The 14,839-nt window shown below is 38.8% G+C and overlaps 1 long non-coding RNA gene and 1 pseudogene across 2 annotated transcripts in view; one reads left to right on the top strand and one right to left on the bottom strand.

Moving 5' to 3' along the window:
- LOC132541196 (uncharacterized) overlaps positions 1–14,839 on the top strand; it is a 154,414-nt gene that overhangs the window by 55,997 nt on the left and 83,578 nt on the right. For both annotated transcript variants that reach the window (XR_009552366.1, XR_009552365.1), the window contains exon 3: positions 5,627–5,686. This is a non-coding gene — a long non-coding RNA (uncharacterized LOC132541196). The remainder of the gene's footprint in view (positions 1–5,626; positions 5,687–14,839) is intronic.
- LOC132541524 (small nucleolar RNA U3) lies at positions 6,255–6,382 on the bottom strand (annotated as a pseudogene).

The following is a 14,839-nucleotide window of genomic DNA, read 5'->3' on the forward strand; positions in this document are numbered from 1 at the left end:
GAACTGGCATAAGGATCCTGGTTCGATCCTCTCTGGCTCCCCACCTGCAGGGAGTCACTTCACAAGAGGTGAAACAGGTCTGCAGGTGTCTGTCTTTCTCTCCCCCTCTCTGTCTTCCCTCCTCTCTCCATTTCTCTGTCCTATCCAACAACAACAACATCAATAACAACAGTAATAACTACAACAACAATAAAACAACAACAAGGGCAACAAAAGGAAATAAATACATATTTTTAAAGAAGTAAAAAAAAAACTTTCCTGTCTTGTTATCATAAATGTATTCCACTTGGAGCTGAAATTTTATTTTATTCTTTGATTTTAGTTTTAATACTTTTATTTGTTTGTTATTGTGTAGAGACAGAGAAATTGGGGAGAAGGAGATAGAGATGGAGAGAGACAGAGAGACACCTGCGGCTTTGCTTTACCATTTGTGAAGCTTTCCCCCTGCAGGTGGGGACCAGGTGCCAGAACCTGGGTCCTTGCACACTGTAATAATGGTAGTGCTTGATCAGGTGTGCCACTGTCTGGCCTCTGGAAAAAGGAGGAAATACTTAAACACTCATCACTATATAAGTATACTAACAGTAGTAGTCATTTGGTCAATTTTGCTAGTTGAACAAACAGTGAGGCTATGAAGAAGAAAGTGATTTCCACTGCAGACATAGGCACATCTGAACCCTATATTGCAAAGGAGACCGTAGAAGAAAGGGGGAGATGTGTCTGGATGGGGTGAAGACAGTGAGATATAGTGTGAATTGGAATCATTTATAATGCATAGAACATTCACATATGTAAATGTGAAATCAGAAATTTGACCTTAACTTCAAAATCTATTACATTTTAAAGGCTAATTTTAACTATGATAACTGTTTTTTTTCTTTGCCTCCAGGGTTATTTCTGTGGCTCAGTGCCTGCACCATGAATCCGCTGCTCCTGGAGGCCATTTTCCCACCTTTTGTTGCCCTTTTGTTGTAGCCTTGTTGTGGTTATTATTGTTGTTGATGTTGTCGTTTGTTGTTGGATAGGACAGAGAGAAATGGAGAGAGGAGGGGAAGACAGAGAGGGGGAGAGAGAGAGACACATGCAGACCTGCTTCATCACCTGTGAAGCGACTCCCCTGCAGGTGGGGAGCCGGGGGCTCGAAACCATGTACAAAAGCTGGTCCTTGCACTTTGCGCCACGTGTGCTTAACCCGCTGCACTACCACCCGACCCTCGCTATGATAACTTTTTAAACATTATTTATTTAATTTTTTTATTTGATTGGACAGACAGAAATTTAGAGGGAGACAGGGAGAGAGAGATACCCAAAGACTAGCTTCACTACCTGTGAAACTTTCCCCCTGCAAGTGGGAACAGGGGGCTTGAAACCAGGTCCTTGCACACTTTAACATGTGGATGTAACTACAGGTGTCACTACAGAAGTGGAGTGAGCTGGAGAGCTGGGGTCATAGCCTGGGATACGATTCAGGTTAAACTTGTGAAGATATTAGAGATAGAGCCAAATAAAAATAACAGATATTCACCTCTTTGTTTTTATTCCTAAATAGTTTGAAGATTTTTCCCCCTAAGGGTGGGGGATATCTTTATTTGCTGAATTAAGAAAATAAAACTGCTGGCTTGACACAGAAATCCATTTTGAAAATTTTATTTTTTTGACTACACTGAGAAGGCAAGTTAAGACTAAAGGTAATTTCTCCTATCATATAATTTCTCCCATCTTATTTCTAAGCAAGAGCATATTTCCTCTTTTAAAGCTTATCAGTTTTCTCCAGTGTGAGAAACATAAACAATGAAAGATTTATCTCCTGATAAACAAGTTGAACTTTCTCACCTCCAGTTAGCATAGTTTCTTCAGCTACTGACAGATAATAGTTTGAGAAGAGTATAAAATAGTAACCAAAAAAAAGCACATGTTCAGTTCCACTAGACTTCTTTTATAGTTGATAAAATGTTAGAATGTACACAAGCTGTGATCCATGTATTTATGACTAAAGGTTTTGTAGCTTTATTTTTCTTTGTATAAAAAAAGACACTAGCTATAATAATTTGTCTTATAGATAGAATTTTCATTCTATTACAAAGATATTCTGTCTACTATGCAGGTTACAGAACTTGGAAATTATTTCTGAGAGTATCTGCAAAAAACAACTTCTCCTTTATAGATACTCATCAGTGGCTTGGAATTCAGGAGAACATGTCTTTCTTCTTGATAACAAGTTTTCCTGCAAATGGCTATTGACTCATCATCTATGAAGGTTTATGAAGTTGTCTTTAAGTGATTTCTCATTTTTTTTTTACATCCTTCTTTGTGACTCTACACATTGTTGCTGTCTTGGAAGATGACTCAAATGTAAACAGAGTAAGAACAGATATTTTCATGGGTACGTCAAGAATAGAATGTAACAAGAAGGGAAGTTATTGGCGAGAATATATGTTGTTTTTATTTTTTTAAGCCTGATCCTTGCAAGTGCATGATTTCACACTCCTGAATCACTTTTTTTTCATTCAGATAGTAAGACAGAGAAGTAGAGAGACAGAAATAGATAGGTAGGTAGATGGATAGATAGATAGTAAGATAGGTAGGTAGGTAGATAGATGGATAGATAGATAGATAGCTATAGATAGGTAGATAGACAGTAGGATAGGTAGGTAGGTAGATAGATGGATAGATAGTAAGATAGGTAGGTAGGTAGGTAGGTCGATAGAGAGAGAGAGAGGGAGAGAGAGATAGAAAGAAAGATAGGTAGGTAGGTAGAGAGAGAGAGAAAGAGAGGTAGGTAGGTAGGTAGATAGATGGATAGATAACTATAGATAGCTGGATAGATATCACAACAGTGGAGATTCCCATGGTACCATAGCACTTTCCATGTGATGCTGGGACTTGAACATGGCCTCTACACAGTGCAAGGCACCTTTCCTTGTGAGTTCTCTGCCCCTTCCAAATAATCATTTACATAAAATTTTAATACACTGAGTTAAATATATAATATCATAATCCTACTTAAATTTTCTTTTGTTCTCATTAATTTAAAAAAATATAGCCAGATTTAATAAAGTATAATCTACATGCAATAATATATTTACTTTAAGTGAGCATTTTAATGAATTTTGACCAATACATCCTGCTATGTAACCACTATAGTCATTGACTGTATATGTATATGACGTTTTCAGTATCTCAGGTCAAGCGGTTGTGTCCTCAGCTAAGCACATATGTTATCAACATCTCCCAAGAGTCTTTCTGTTCTTCCCCTGCTATCTGGACGCAGGCAATCAATGATGTTTCTATCATTATAGGCTAAACGTTACAGTTTAAAATGTCAAATAAATGAACCAAAAGACATACTCTTGTATCTAAAGTCTTTCACTGGGTAAAATGTTTTTTTGATATTTATTTAGAACCCAGAAACTACAGGTTTCTATTGCTATGTAGATTTCCATTATATGGAACTATAAACTTTTTGTTTGTTTTAATGCTGAGGCTTCCTGCATGTGTGAAGATTCCACTGCTTTTGGGTCAACTTAATTATTATTTTTATCCATCACCTGGTTATCTCCCAGTTCTATAATTTTTTTTGTATTATCTTTATTTACCTATTGGATAGAGTCAGAAATTCAGGGGGGAGAGTGAGATAGAGAGAGAAAGAGACAAAGAGACACCTGCAACACTGCTTCACCACTTGGAAAGCTTCCCCCCTACAAGTGGGAACTGGGGACTTGAACTTGGGTTCTTGCTCATTGGAACATGTGCGCTCAACCAGGTGTGCCACCCCCTGGCCCCCCAGTCCTATAGTTGGTTAAAAAAAATTTTTTTTTGATATTTATTTTCCCTTTTGTTGCCATTTTTAAATTGTTGTTGTAGTTATTATTGTTGCTGTTATTGCTGTCATCATTGTTAGATAGGACAGAGAGAAAGATGCAGACCTGCTTCACTGCCTGTGAAGCGACTCCCCTGCAGGTAGGGAGCCGGGGGCTCGAACCGGAATCCTTACGCTGGTCCTTGCGCTTCATGCCATAGTGTGCTTAACCCGCTGCACTACCACCTGACTCCCAGTCCTATAGTTTTTAGGAGTCATTTACCTCTTGTTAGACAAAAGGTTATTCTGGCCTACTATTACAATAGATAAGTCTGCAGTGGGATATCATAAATCTTTTTGTAGCTAAGTTCTCATTCTTGGTTAGATTCCGAAGAGTAGATTTCTGAGCCAGGTGACAAGTAGATGTTTAATTTTAGAGAAACTGCCTAGCCGTTTTTCACAGAGATTGTAACATTTTTTTGTCTGTTAATATTTTTCTTTTTTCTTCATCTTCAATTCACTTGAAGAAATGTGTTTGGTTCTTATACAGCATATATATATTTTTAAATTTTTATTTATAAAATGGAAACACTGACAAAAACCATAGAGAGTAAGAGGGGTACAATTCCACACAGTTCCTACCACCAGAACTCCTTATACCATTCCCTCCCCTGATAGCTCTCCTATTCTTTATCCCTCTGGGAGCATGGACCCAGGATCATTATGCATGCAGAAGGTGGAAGGTCTGGCTTCTGTAATTGCTTCCCCGCTGAACATGGGCATTGACAGGTAAACAGTGGGTTTTATCATCATTATCATCATCTATTCCCACCAGTGATTAATTTGTTACTTTAAATATATATATTGTAACTCCACCAGTGATTAATTTGTTACTTTAAATATATATATTGCAACCAGGGTTATCACTGAAGCTTTGTGCTTGAATGATGAATCCCCTGATTCTGACAGTCATTTTTTTTTTCCCTTTTTAATTGATAGGACAGATAGAAGAGAGGGGCAGGGGAGAGAAAAAGACACTAGCAGTATTGCTTCACTGCTTATGAACCTTCCCCTCTGCAGGTGTGTGTGTGTGTGTGGGGGGGCTTGATCCCTAGTTTTTCAGGACAGTATTGTGTGTGTTCAACTGGGTACACTACCACCTGGCTGGGTTTCTTCAAATTCTTACTTTGAAGAAGTATTTGGTATTATGAGTTTTTAGAATGTTTTACTTAGTCTAATGAATTTGTGTGACTTGTTATGGTTATGAGTTTCATTAAAAATTAAGAAAATGAGCATGCTTTTATTTATTTAACACTGATCTTTGGTCTTTTCGGGTTATTTCTGGGGCTTCATACCTACAGGATTCTACTGCTCCTATTGGATTACTATTATTTTTTTCTGTCTTCTATATAAAGAATGAGACAGAGGGGGCCAAGCGGTAGCACAGTGGGTTAAGCGCACTTGTCGTGAGCGAAGCTCAAGAACTGGCGCTAAGGATCCCGGTTTGAGCCTCCGGTTCCCCACCTGCAGGGGAGTCGCTTCACAGGCGGTGAAGCAGGTCTGCAGGTGTCTGTCTTTCTCTCCCCCTCTCTGTCTTCCCCTCCTTTCTCAATTTCTCTCTGTCCTATCCAACAACAACAGCAGCAATAACAACAACAAGCGCAACAAAAGAGAAAAAATGGCCTCCAGGAGCAGTGGATTCATGGTGCAGGAACCGAGCCTCAGTGATAAAACTGGAGGAAAAAAAAAAAAGAATGAGAGAGAGACAGAAATAAGAGGGAGAGATACCTCAGTTTCACTCTAGCATTTCTTACATTTTCTTTGCAGATGTTCCTTTGGGTATTTGAACCTGGATCCTCAGATGCGATAGAATGTGCATTCTACCAGGTAAGTTGTTATCTCTGAGTCCCAACTTGTCTTCTTACTACTGAGCTTAAATAGTGGGGGTAGTCCTTAGATATACTCACTACAAATATTTTCTCTCAGTATGTGATTAGTATTTTCTTTCTTTCCTTTTTTTTTTAATGGTGTTTCTCATAGAGATGTTTGAAAATTTGATGGTGTCCAGTGCCTCTTTTTTGCTGTTACTTATAATTTGTGCTTCTTTTGTATGAAGAAATTTCCATCAATTTCAAGTTTACAAAGACTTTTTAATGGATTCTTCTGGAAATATTGTGATTTTAGAGTGTGTATGTAGTTCTATGGGTTATTTAAAATTGTGATTTGAGTAGGAAAATGATTAAGTTAATTTCAATCCCGTCCATGTAGCTGTTTGACTGTTCTCATACCATTTGTTGAAAAGATTATCCTTTCCATATTGTGTGAAAAAATTAATTGAGCATATATAGGTTAGTCAGTTTTTAGATTCTACTTGTTCCACTGACTTTTCTGTTTTACGCCAACACCTCATTGTGTAGATTACTGCAGCGTTATACAAAGCTTCAGGTGTCCTAGGTTTAATCACTAACACCGCCATAAACTCGAGCTGAACTCTTGTTCTCAAATATGAATCAATATTTACAAATTTCTGGTACTAAATAAATAGTAACATACTATAGAAATGATCCCTGAAAGTATAGTCTTGGTACTAAATAAATAAACCTGCAAATTTAATGTCAGTATGTTTATTTCACTAAGTATATAAAGTACTATTTCAACATGCAGTCAATATAAAAGTATTTTTATCTAGTGTCAGAGACTGGACTAGAGAAAAAAATGACTTGATGTAAAGTGATCCAGAAAGAAAATATTTTTGACTCAATAAACATTAAAACAATATTTTTTCCCAGAGAGGGGGAAAGTGTTAGGGAAGATGACGAGAAAGCTCTGAAACCCAATTCCACAGGATCCAGAGAGAAGAGGAAAAATAAAAAGACATTCAGAAGTAATAATAGGTATAGGAATGACTTCGGAAGAGAAGGCAGGATCATAAAAAGAAATAGGCAAATATATATATAGAAAAATAAAGAGATAGTTATAGAGACAATAGTCAACCATATCTGTGACCTTGGGAGAATCCCTGTAGTTTCCAATGGAAGGAATGGGGACACAGAGCTCTTGTGGTGGGAATGGTATTGGAATTGTACCCCTATTATCTTGTGGGGTTTTTTGTATTTCTTTATTGGGGGATTAATGTTTTACAGTCAACAGTAAATACAATAGTTTTTACATGCATAACATTTCCCAGTTTTCTGCAGAACAATACAACCCCCACTAGGTCCTCTGCCATCCTGTTCCAGGACCTGAACTCTCCCCGCCACCCCAGAGTCTTTTACTTTGGTGCAATACACCAACGCTAGTCCAAGTTCTGCTTACTGTTTTCTCTTCTGATCTTGTTTTTCAACTTCTGTTTATGCGTGAGATCATCCCATATTCATCCTTTTGTTCCTGACTTATTTCACTTAACATGATTTCTTCAAGATCCATCCAAGATGAACTGAAAATGGTGAAATCACCATTTTTAATACCTGAGTAGTATTCCATTGTGGATATATAATACCACAACTTGCTCAGCCACTCATCTATTGTTGGACAGCTGGGTTGCTTCCAGCTTTTGGCTATTACAAATTGTGCTGCTATGAACACAGGTTGGCACAAATCTTTTTGGATGGGTGTGTTTGGTTCCTCAGGCTATATCCCCAGGAGAGTAATTGCAGGGTCATAGAGTAGGTACACTTCTAGCCTTCTGAGAGTTCTCCAGACTGCTCTCCACAGAGGTTGGTCCAGTTGACGTTCCCACCAGCAGTGCAGGAGGGTTCCTTTGTCCCCACAACCTCTCCAGCATTAGTTGCTGCTATGTTTTCTGGTGTATGATATTCTCATAGGAGTGAAGTGGTATCTTACTGTTGTCTTTATTTGCATTTCTCTGACAATCAATGGCTTGGAAAATTTTTTTCATACGTTTGTTGGCCTTTTGGATATCTTCTGTGGTGAATATTCGGTTCATGTCCTCTCCCCATTTTTAGATGGTGTCATTTGTTTTCTTGTTGTTGAGTTTGGCAAGCTCTTTATATATTTTGGTTATTAGCCTCTTGTGAGATGTATGGCATGTGAAGATCTTCTCCCAGTCCGTGAGGGTCTCTTTGTTTGGGTAGTGGTTTATTTTGCTATGCAGAAGCTTTTTAATTTGATGTAGTCCTGTTGGTTTATTTTTGTTTTAGTCTTCTTTATAAGTGGATTCGTTTCATTGAAGATGTCTTTAAATTTTATATGGAAAAGAATTCTGCCAATATTTACTCTAAGTGTCTGATAGTTTCTGGGTCCTTGATCCACTTTTAATTTACTTTTGTGTTTAGTGAAATATAATGTTCAGTTTCATTCTTCTGCATATTTCAACCCAAAATTTCCAACACCATTTGTTCAAGAGACTCATCTTTCCCCATTTAATAGTCTGGGCACCTTTGTCAAATATTAGATGTCTGGGGGTTGGGCGGTAGTTCAGCGGGTTAAGCGCAGGTGGCACAAAGCACAAAGACCAGCATAAGGATCCCGGTTCGAGCCCCTGGCTCCCCACCTGCAGGGGAGTCGCTTCACAGGCAGTCTGCAGGTGTCTTTCTCTTCCCCTCCTCTCTCCATTTCTCTCTGTCATGTCCAACAATGAACGACATGAACAACAACAATAATAACCACAACAAGGCTACAACAACAAGGGCAACAAAAGGGGGGGGGGAAGGTCTCCAGGAGCAGTGGATTCATGGTACAGGCACCGAGCTCCAGCAATAAATCTGGAGGCAAAAAAAATAAATAAATAAAAATAAAAATTATATATATATATATATATATATATATATATGTGTGTGTGGGTGTAATTTTTTTAAAACCAATATTAAATCACTAAGATTAAAAATAATATTTTTTTATTCAATAAAGTAATTTTCATTGGGTGGATTAATGGTTTACAGTAAATATAGTTGCTGGTACATGTGTCAAATTTCAGTAAAACACTCTCATCCCCAGCCTAGGTCTTTCTCCACAATTATGCACTAGGGCCTGGAAGGACCCCCCCCCAACCCTCCTCCCCCGTCCTTTACTTTGGTGCAATACACCACACCCCCAAAAGAAAATTTTAACCTATTAAAGAATGTTATAATAAATGTTAGCACTTAAACTGATGAGGACATGTGCATTATTTATGAATTGCTCTATCGTTACATTGCCCAGTATGGGAGCATTTAGTCCCATGAGAGTACTGAATGCTTGATAGGTAGATTCTAGAAATTAAGACGTGCAAAACCTTACAAAATTTTGAAGATATGGTGCCAGAAAGGCTGTAAAATATTTTCATATGGTGACGAGCAAATTTCTCAGCAGTAGAGCACTGGCCTTGTCTGTGTGAGGCCCAGGGGGTTCCACTGGCACCGCAGAGAGAGCCACAAAAAACAAAACAGGGACAGCTCTATGGCTGTTGGAACAGCTTTATGTTCACTGCCTGCTTGTTTCATAGAAAAAAAAAAACAGAATAAAAATTGGGACAGGATTTTTGGAGAGTATTCACCCTGGCTAATGAATAACAACTCTGACACCCTCCCAGGAAGGTATTTTCTTTTCTCTTTCTTCCTCCTTTTTTTTTCTTTTCATAAATATATATATATATATATATATATATATATATATATATATATATATATATATATTCAGTCATCTTTAGGTCTTCACAGCTCTATCCTGACTTTTTCAGGTAGAAAGAATAGGACAGAAAGAAAGTAAAGAAATCACAGCATAGAAGCTTCCATCAATGCAGTAGAAGCTGGAGCATCCAGAAAGCAGATCACTATCCAAGTGAGCTATTTAGCCAGCCTGGGAGAAATTTTTTTTTAAAAAAAAAGGATCAGAGCATCAATCTGGTGGATATATAAGGCCAGATATCAAACTTGGTTCCTCATGTTTTCTAGTTCAAGTGATCTAGTCATAGCACAATCTCCTGGGCCATATGGGAGGAATTTTAAAGATTAAACCATCAGTCTCTCCCCCCCCCATCCACTTCTCCCTCTCTTTCTCGCTAAAAAAAAAAGGGGGGGCCAGAAGATGACTTTAAAAATTTAACCTGCTTGGGGCCTGGGTGGTGGCGCACCTGGTTAAGCACATATATGCAAGCACTACATGCAAGGATACACACTTGGACTGTGGTTCGAGTCCCCGCTCCCCACCTGCAGCGGGAGACTTCCTGAAGGGTGAAGCAGGCCTGCAGTTGTCTATCTCTCTCCATTTCTCTCTCCATTTCTCACTGTCCTATCAAATGAAAAGTGGGGAAGGAGGAGCAACAACAGCAAAAAAGCCACCAGAAGCAGTGGATTTATAGTGCCAGCATGGAGACACAGTGACTGGAGGAAAAAAAAAAAGAGAAAGAGAGAGAAAGAAAGAAAGGAAGAAAGAGGAAGGAAGGAAGGAAGGAAGGAAGAAAGAAATTTGCCTACTTAGTCTGATTTTTTTATCTTTTATTATGTCTTTTTTAAAAGTATTTGATGAGTTTAGTGGTTATATATAGCTTGCGATATATAACTTTCACTTATCACCATCTTTCTTTATATCACACTAATTAATAATAACCCTGCAATAGGAACTGCCTTTTTAAAATATATTATTTATTTATTTTATTTTTTATATAATTTTTATTTATAAAAAGGAAACACTGACAAGACCATAGGATAAGAGGGGTACAACTCCACACCATTCTCAGCACTAGAACTCCGTATCCCATCCCCTCCCCTGATAGCTTTCCTAGTCTTTATCCCTCTGGGAGCATGGACCCAAGGTCATTATGGGATGCAGAAGGTGGAAGGTCTGGCTTCTGTAATTGCTTCCTCGCTGAATATGGGCATTGACAGGTCGATCTATACTCCCAGCCTGCCTCTCTCTTTCCCTAGTGGGGCAGGGCTCTGGGGAAGCAGAGCTCCAGGACACAGTTGGTGGGACCCTCTGCTCAGGGAAGTCCTGTTGCCATTACGGTAGCATCTGGAACCTGGTGGCTGAAAAAGAGTTAACATACAAAGTCAAACAAATTGTTGACTAATCATGAACCTAAAGGCTGGAATAGTGCAGATGAAGATTTGGGGGTCTTCGTTTTGTAGATAGTTAGTCGGCCTATTTTAGTGATTTTATTGGATAGAGACAGAGAAGTCAAGAAGGGAGCGAGATATAGAGAGCTTGAACCCAGGCCCTTATGCACTCTAACATGTATGTTCAACTAGGTGTTCCTCTGTCCCCAGCAGTAACTTGTTTTCTTGTCTCCTGCCCTTGAGGCTATTTCTGTCTAGTGCTTTCCATCTAAACACGTACAAATTCCACACCACCTATCGGAATCAATTACCCTTTAAGGAAATTAAATAAGGAAAACATTTCCATATTTACCTAAAATGGGAGTTGGGTGATAGCTCAGCGGGTTAAGCGCACTTGCTGCGAAGCACAAGGACTGGCTTAAGGATCCTGGTTCAAGTCCCCAGCTCCCCACCTGCAGGGGAGTCGCTTCCCAGGCGGTGAAGCAGGTCTGCAGGTGTCTATCCTTCTCTCCCCCTCTCTGTCTTCCCCTCCTCTCTTCATTTCTCTCTGCCCTATCTAACAATGATGACATTAGTAACAACAACAACAATAATAAGTACAACAACAATAAAAAACATATTTACCCACAATGAACTATTTCTGGTAATCTCTATTTTCCTGTGTAACCCCATGTTTTCGAACGAGTATCACTCTACTTCTGCCTGAAAAATTGTCTTTAATATTTTGTGCCATATTTCTTCAAATGACAGATTTCTCTTGTGTCTGGAAATAATTTATTTCATCTTAACTTCTGAAAGTTATTTTCTTTGATCGGATAAACCTAGAGTTACTTTTCCCCCCATTTCTCAGTACTTTAAAGACATTATTCCTGGACTGGATAGATAGCTTCCCTGGAAGAGTGCACCTATCTGGTCATGTGTGTAACTCAGCTTTGAGCCCAGTTTCTAATGCACTGGAAAAAGCTTCAGTGCTGTGGTTATCTTCCCCTTTCTCCCTCTGTATCTCTCTACATATCTGAAAAAATGTTGAATGGTAAAGCCCCAGTGGTGGCAGTAGATAAACAAACATACTTTTAAATAAACATTCTTAACTAAATATTCTTAAGTAAACATTCTTTTCACGTATATAATTTTTTTCTGCTTTGACTTTGCCAGATCTTCACTACTATGCAGTTCTCTCCTCTCTGGCCGACTCTTTTTTTCTTCACTTTTCTAGTCAATGAAACGAGGAGAGACACAACAGTGTATCTCTACTGCTAGTGAAACTTCTGTTTTGCATGGTGCTACCCGCTATGGGTGTCAGAACTGAACCCTGGGTCCTCAGTCATGATAATGTGTCTGCTCCACTGGTAGAGCAATCTCCTGACCCCAAACTATTTTTCTTTTGTCCTTTAACTGGTGTAGTCCTGATGAGAAGTCAGTTTGTAAGTTCAGCTGTCAGAGAACATGCGAGCTCCAGTAAGGTGAGTTGACTGTGGATTCTGAGTGGTTTCCCAGTATACCTTCCCAGGCATTGTGTCTGTATGGAATTCCACAGAACGCAGTTATTTATACTCTCCACTCTGAGGTAAAGCTCAAAACCTTCTATATATTTGTGGGGAGTAAACTTCTAATATTTAAACAGTATTTTATTGATTTTAGTGTGTGAGAGATAGAAATACAGAGAGGGAGAGCGAGACAGAGACAGAGACAGAGAGAGAGAGAGAGTTCAGAGCGCACTGCTCAGCTCTGGGTTATGGTGGTGCTGAGAATTGAACATTGGACCTCAGAGCCACAGACATGAAAGTCTTTTGCATTACCATTGTATTATCTCCTCAATCTCCTAATAAATCATTAAAAACTTTTTTCATATGAGACAGAGAGAACTTCACATAAAAGAAGCCAGAGTGGTGGGAATTATATGGAATTGTACTCCTCTTATGCCACAATCTTGTCAGTCATTATTGAATCACTACTAAAATATTATTTAAAAGAGAGAGAGGTCAGAATGTCACTCTGGTGCATGTAGTGCCGGAAAAAGGAGTTTCCAGCACATGAGTTCTACATACTGTCATCTGCTCCCTTTCCTCAACTGCTCTAGTAATTATATTAAATTCATAAGTTTTTTTTATTAGTAAGATTTTATTGTTTTTTATGCTGCACAAAATATTTGGTTGGGGCATCTTAGTTTTATCTGCTCTAACTGCCTTGAACAGTATAGCTGCGACATTTAGCTACTGACTTCAGGGTGTGATAAAATAATAAATATCATTAATGATAAACCCAATTTTTGAACATTTTGTGTGCTTTTATTGTTGAACTCAGATATTAGGATTCATGGACTTAGTCTAGTCAGAGTTTTTCCTTTTGTTGAATTTTGTTTGTCTCTGATTCTTTTTACATATCAGACTTCTTATTTCCCTCTACTCCAGATTATTTTTCTTCATGAATGGGGATATAGTTCTAGAACACTCTGGAATCCAGAACACTCTGGAATCTAGAACACTCCAGAATCTTCCATATATATATATATATATATATATATATATATAACTCAGAAGAGAATGAGGTGATCATAACAGTCTCTACGATCCTACTAAGTAATCTGTTGGTTTAACTTGATTTTTCCTGTTTGGTGTTGAACAATCACTGTAGTCTCAAACATGGAACAAAAAAATTGGGCTCAGAATGAGTAAGGGACCTATCTTTTTTTCTAATATTTTTATTTATAAAAAAGGAAACACATGTGGCGCGAAGCACATGGACCAGCGTAAGGATCCTGGTTTGAGCCCCCGGCTCCCCACCTGCAGGGGAGTCGCTTCACAGGCGGTGAAACAGGTCTGCAGGTGTCTATCTTTCTCTCCCCGTCTCTGTCTTCCCCTCCTCTCTCCATTTCTCTCTGTCCTATCCAACAACGACATCATCAACAACAACAATAATAACTACAATAACAATAAAACAAGGGCAACAAAAGGAAAAATAAATAATAAAAAAATTAAAAAAACAAACCATAGGATAAGAAGGGCACAACTCCATATAGTTCCCACCACCAGAACTCTGTATCCCATCCCCTCCCCGATAGCTTTCCTATTCTTTAACCCTCTAGGAGTATGGACCCAGGGTCATTATGGGATGCAGAAAGTGGAAGGTCTGGCTTCTGTAATTGCTTCCTTGCTGAACATGGGCATTGACTGGTTGATCCATACTCCCAGCCTGTCTCTCTCTTTCCCGAGTGGGGTGGCACTCTGGGGAAGTGGAGCTCCAGGACACATTGGTGGGTTGTCTGTCTAGGGAAGTCTGGTCAGCATCATGCTAGCATCTGGAACCTGGAGGTTGAAAAAAGGTTTAGCATACTAAGCCAAACAAATTGTTGAATAATCATGGACCTAAAGGCTGGAATAGTGAAGATAAAGAGTTGGGGGAGTGTCTCCATTTTGTAGATAGCTAGTAGGCATATTTTCGTTATATTCCAAAGGCCCTGTGGCTATACTAGTGCTTTTTTTTTTTTTTTTTTTTTTTTTTTTTTGCCTGAGCCTGAACTGATATGCAGGTGGATCCTAATCATTGTCTGGGGAGATGATGTCATGGCTGGCAGAAGGGCCAGAAAGATGGATCAGAGAAGAGAGTAGCTCCCAAATATGGGAAAGGTATACAAATATTGTTGATTGTAAACCCCATTAATTTGATGTGATCTGGGGCCTATATTCAGTTTAAGAGCCTATGTGACCTCAGCATCCCTGAAGATCTGAGTTCACATTCTGTGGTCATGAGTAGGGACATTCCAAGCTGCCCCAATATTAGGATCCATCTTCCTCAGGTGTAGCATAGAGTATACTGTCCATCCTCCCTTCGGAGGATGGAACATTCTCTACCATTGTTGATCCAAGTTGAGGGTAAGAAGGGACCTATCTTATAGTAAGGGAATTAGTGTACTAATATCAACTGGGAAGACATGGATGAATTGGGAAGGAGAACTTTTAACAAAAGAAATGACTGTTGCTTTTAGAATAATAGTATGAGGGGCAGGGTGTTGGTTTAAAGAAACGACTAATCACTATGTCATGCA

The sequence above is a fragment of the Erinaceus europaeus genome, chromosome 11 (assembly GCF_950295315.1).
Source record: "Erinaceus europaeus chromosome 11, mEriEur2.1, whole genome shotgun sequence".
In the NCBI taxonomy this organism is placed as follows: Eukaryota; Metazoa; Chordata; class Mammalia; order Eulipotyphla; family Erinaceidae; genus Erinaceus; species Erinaceus europaeus.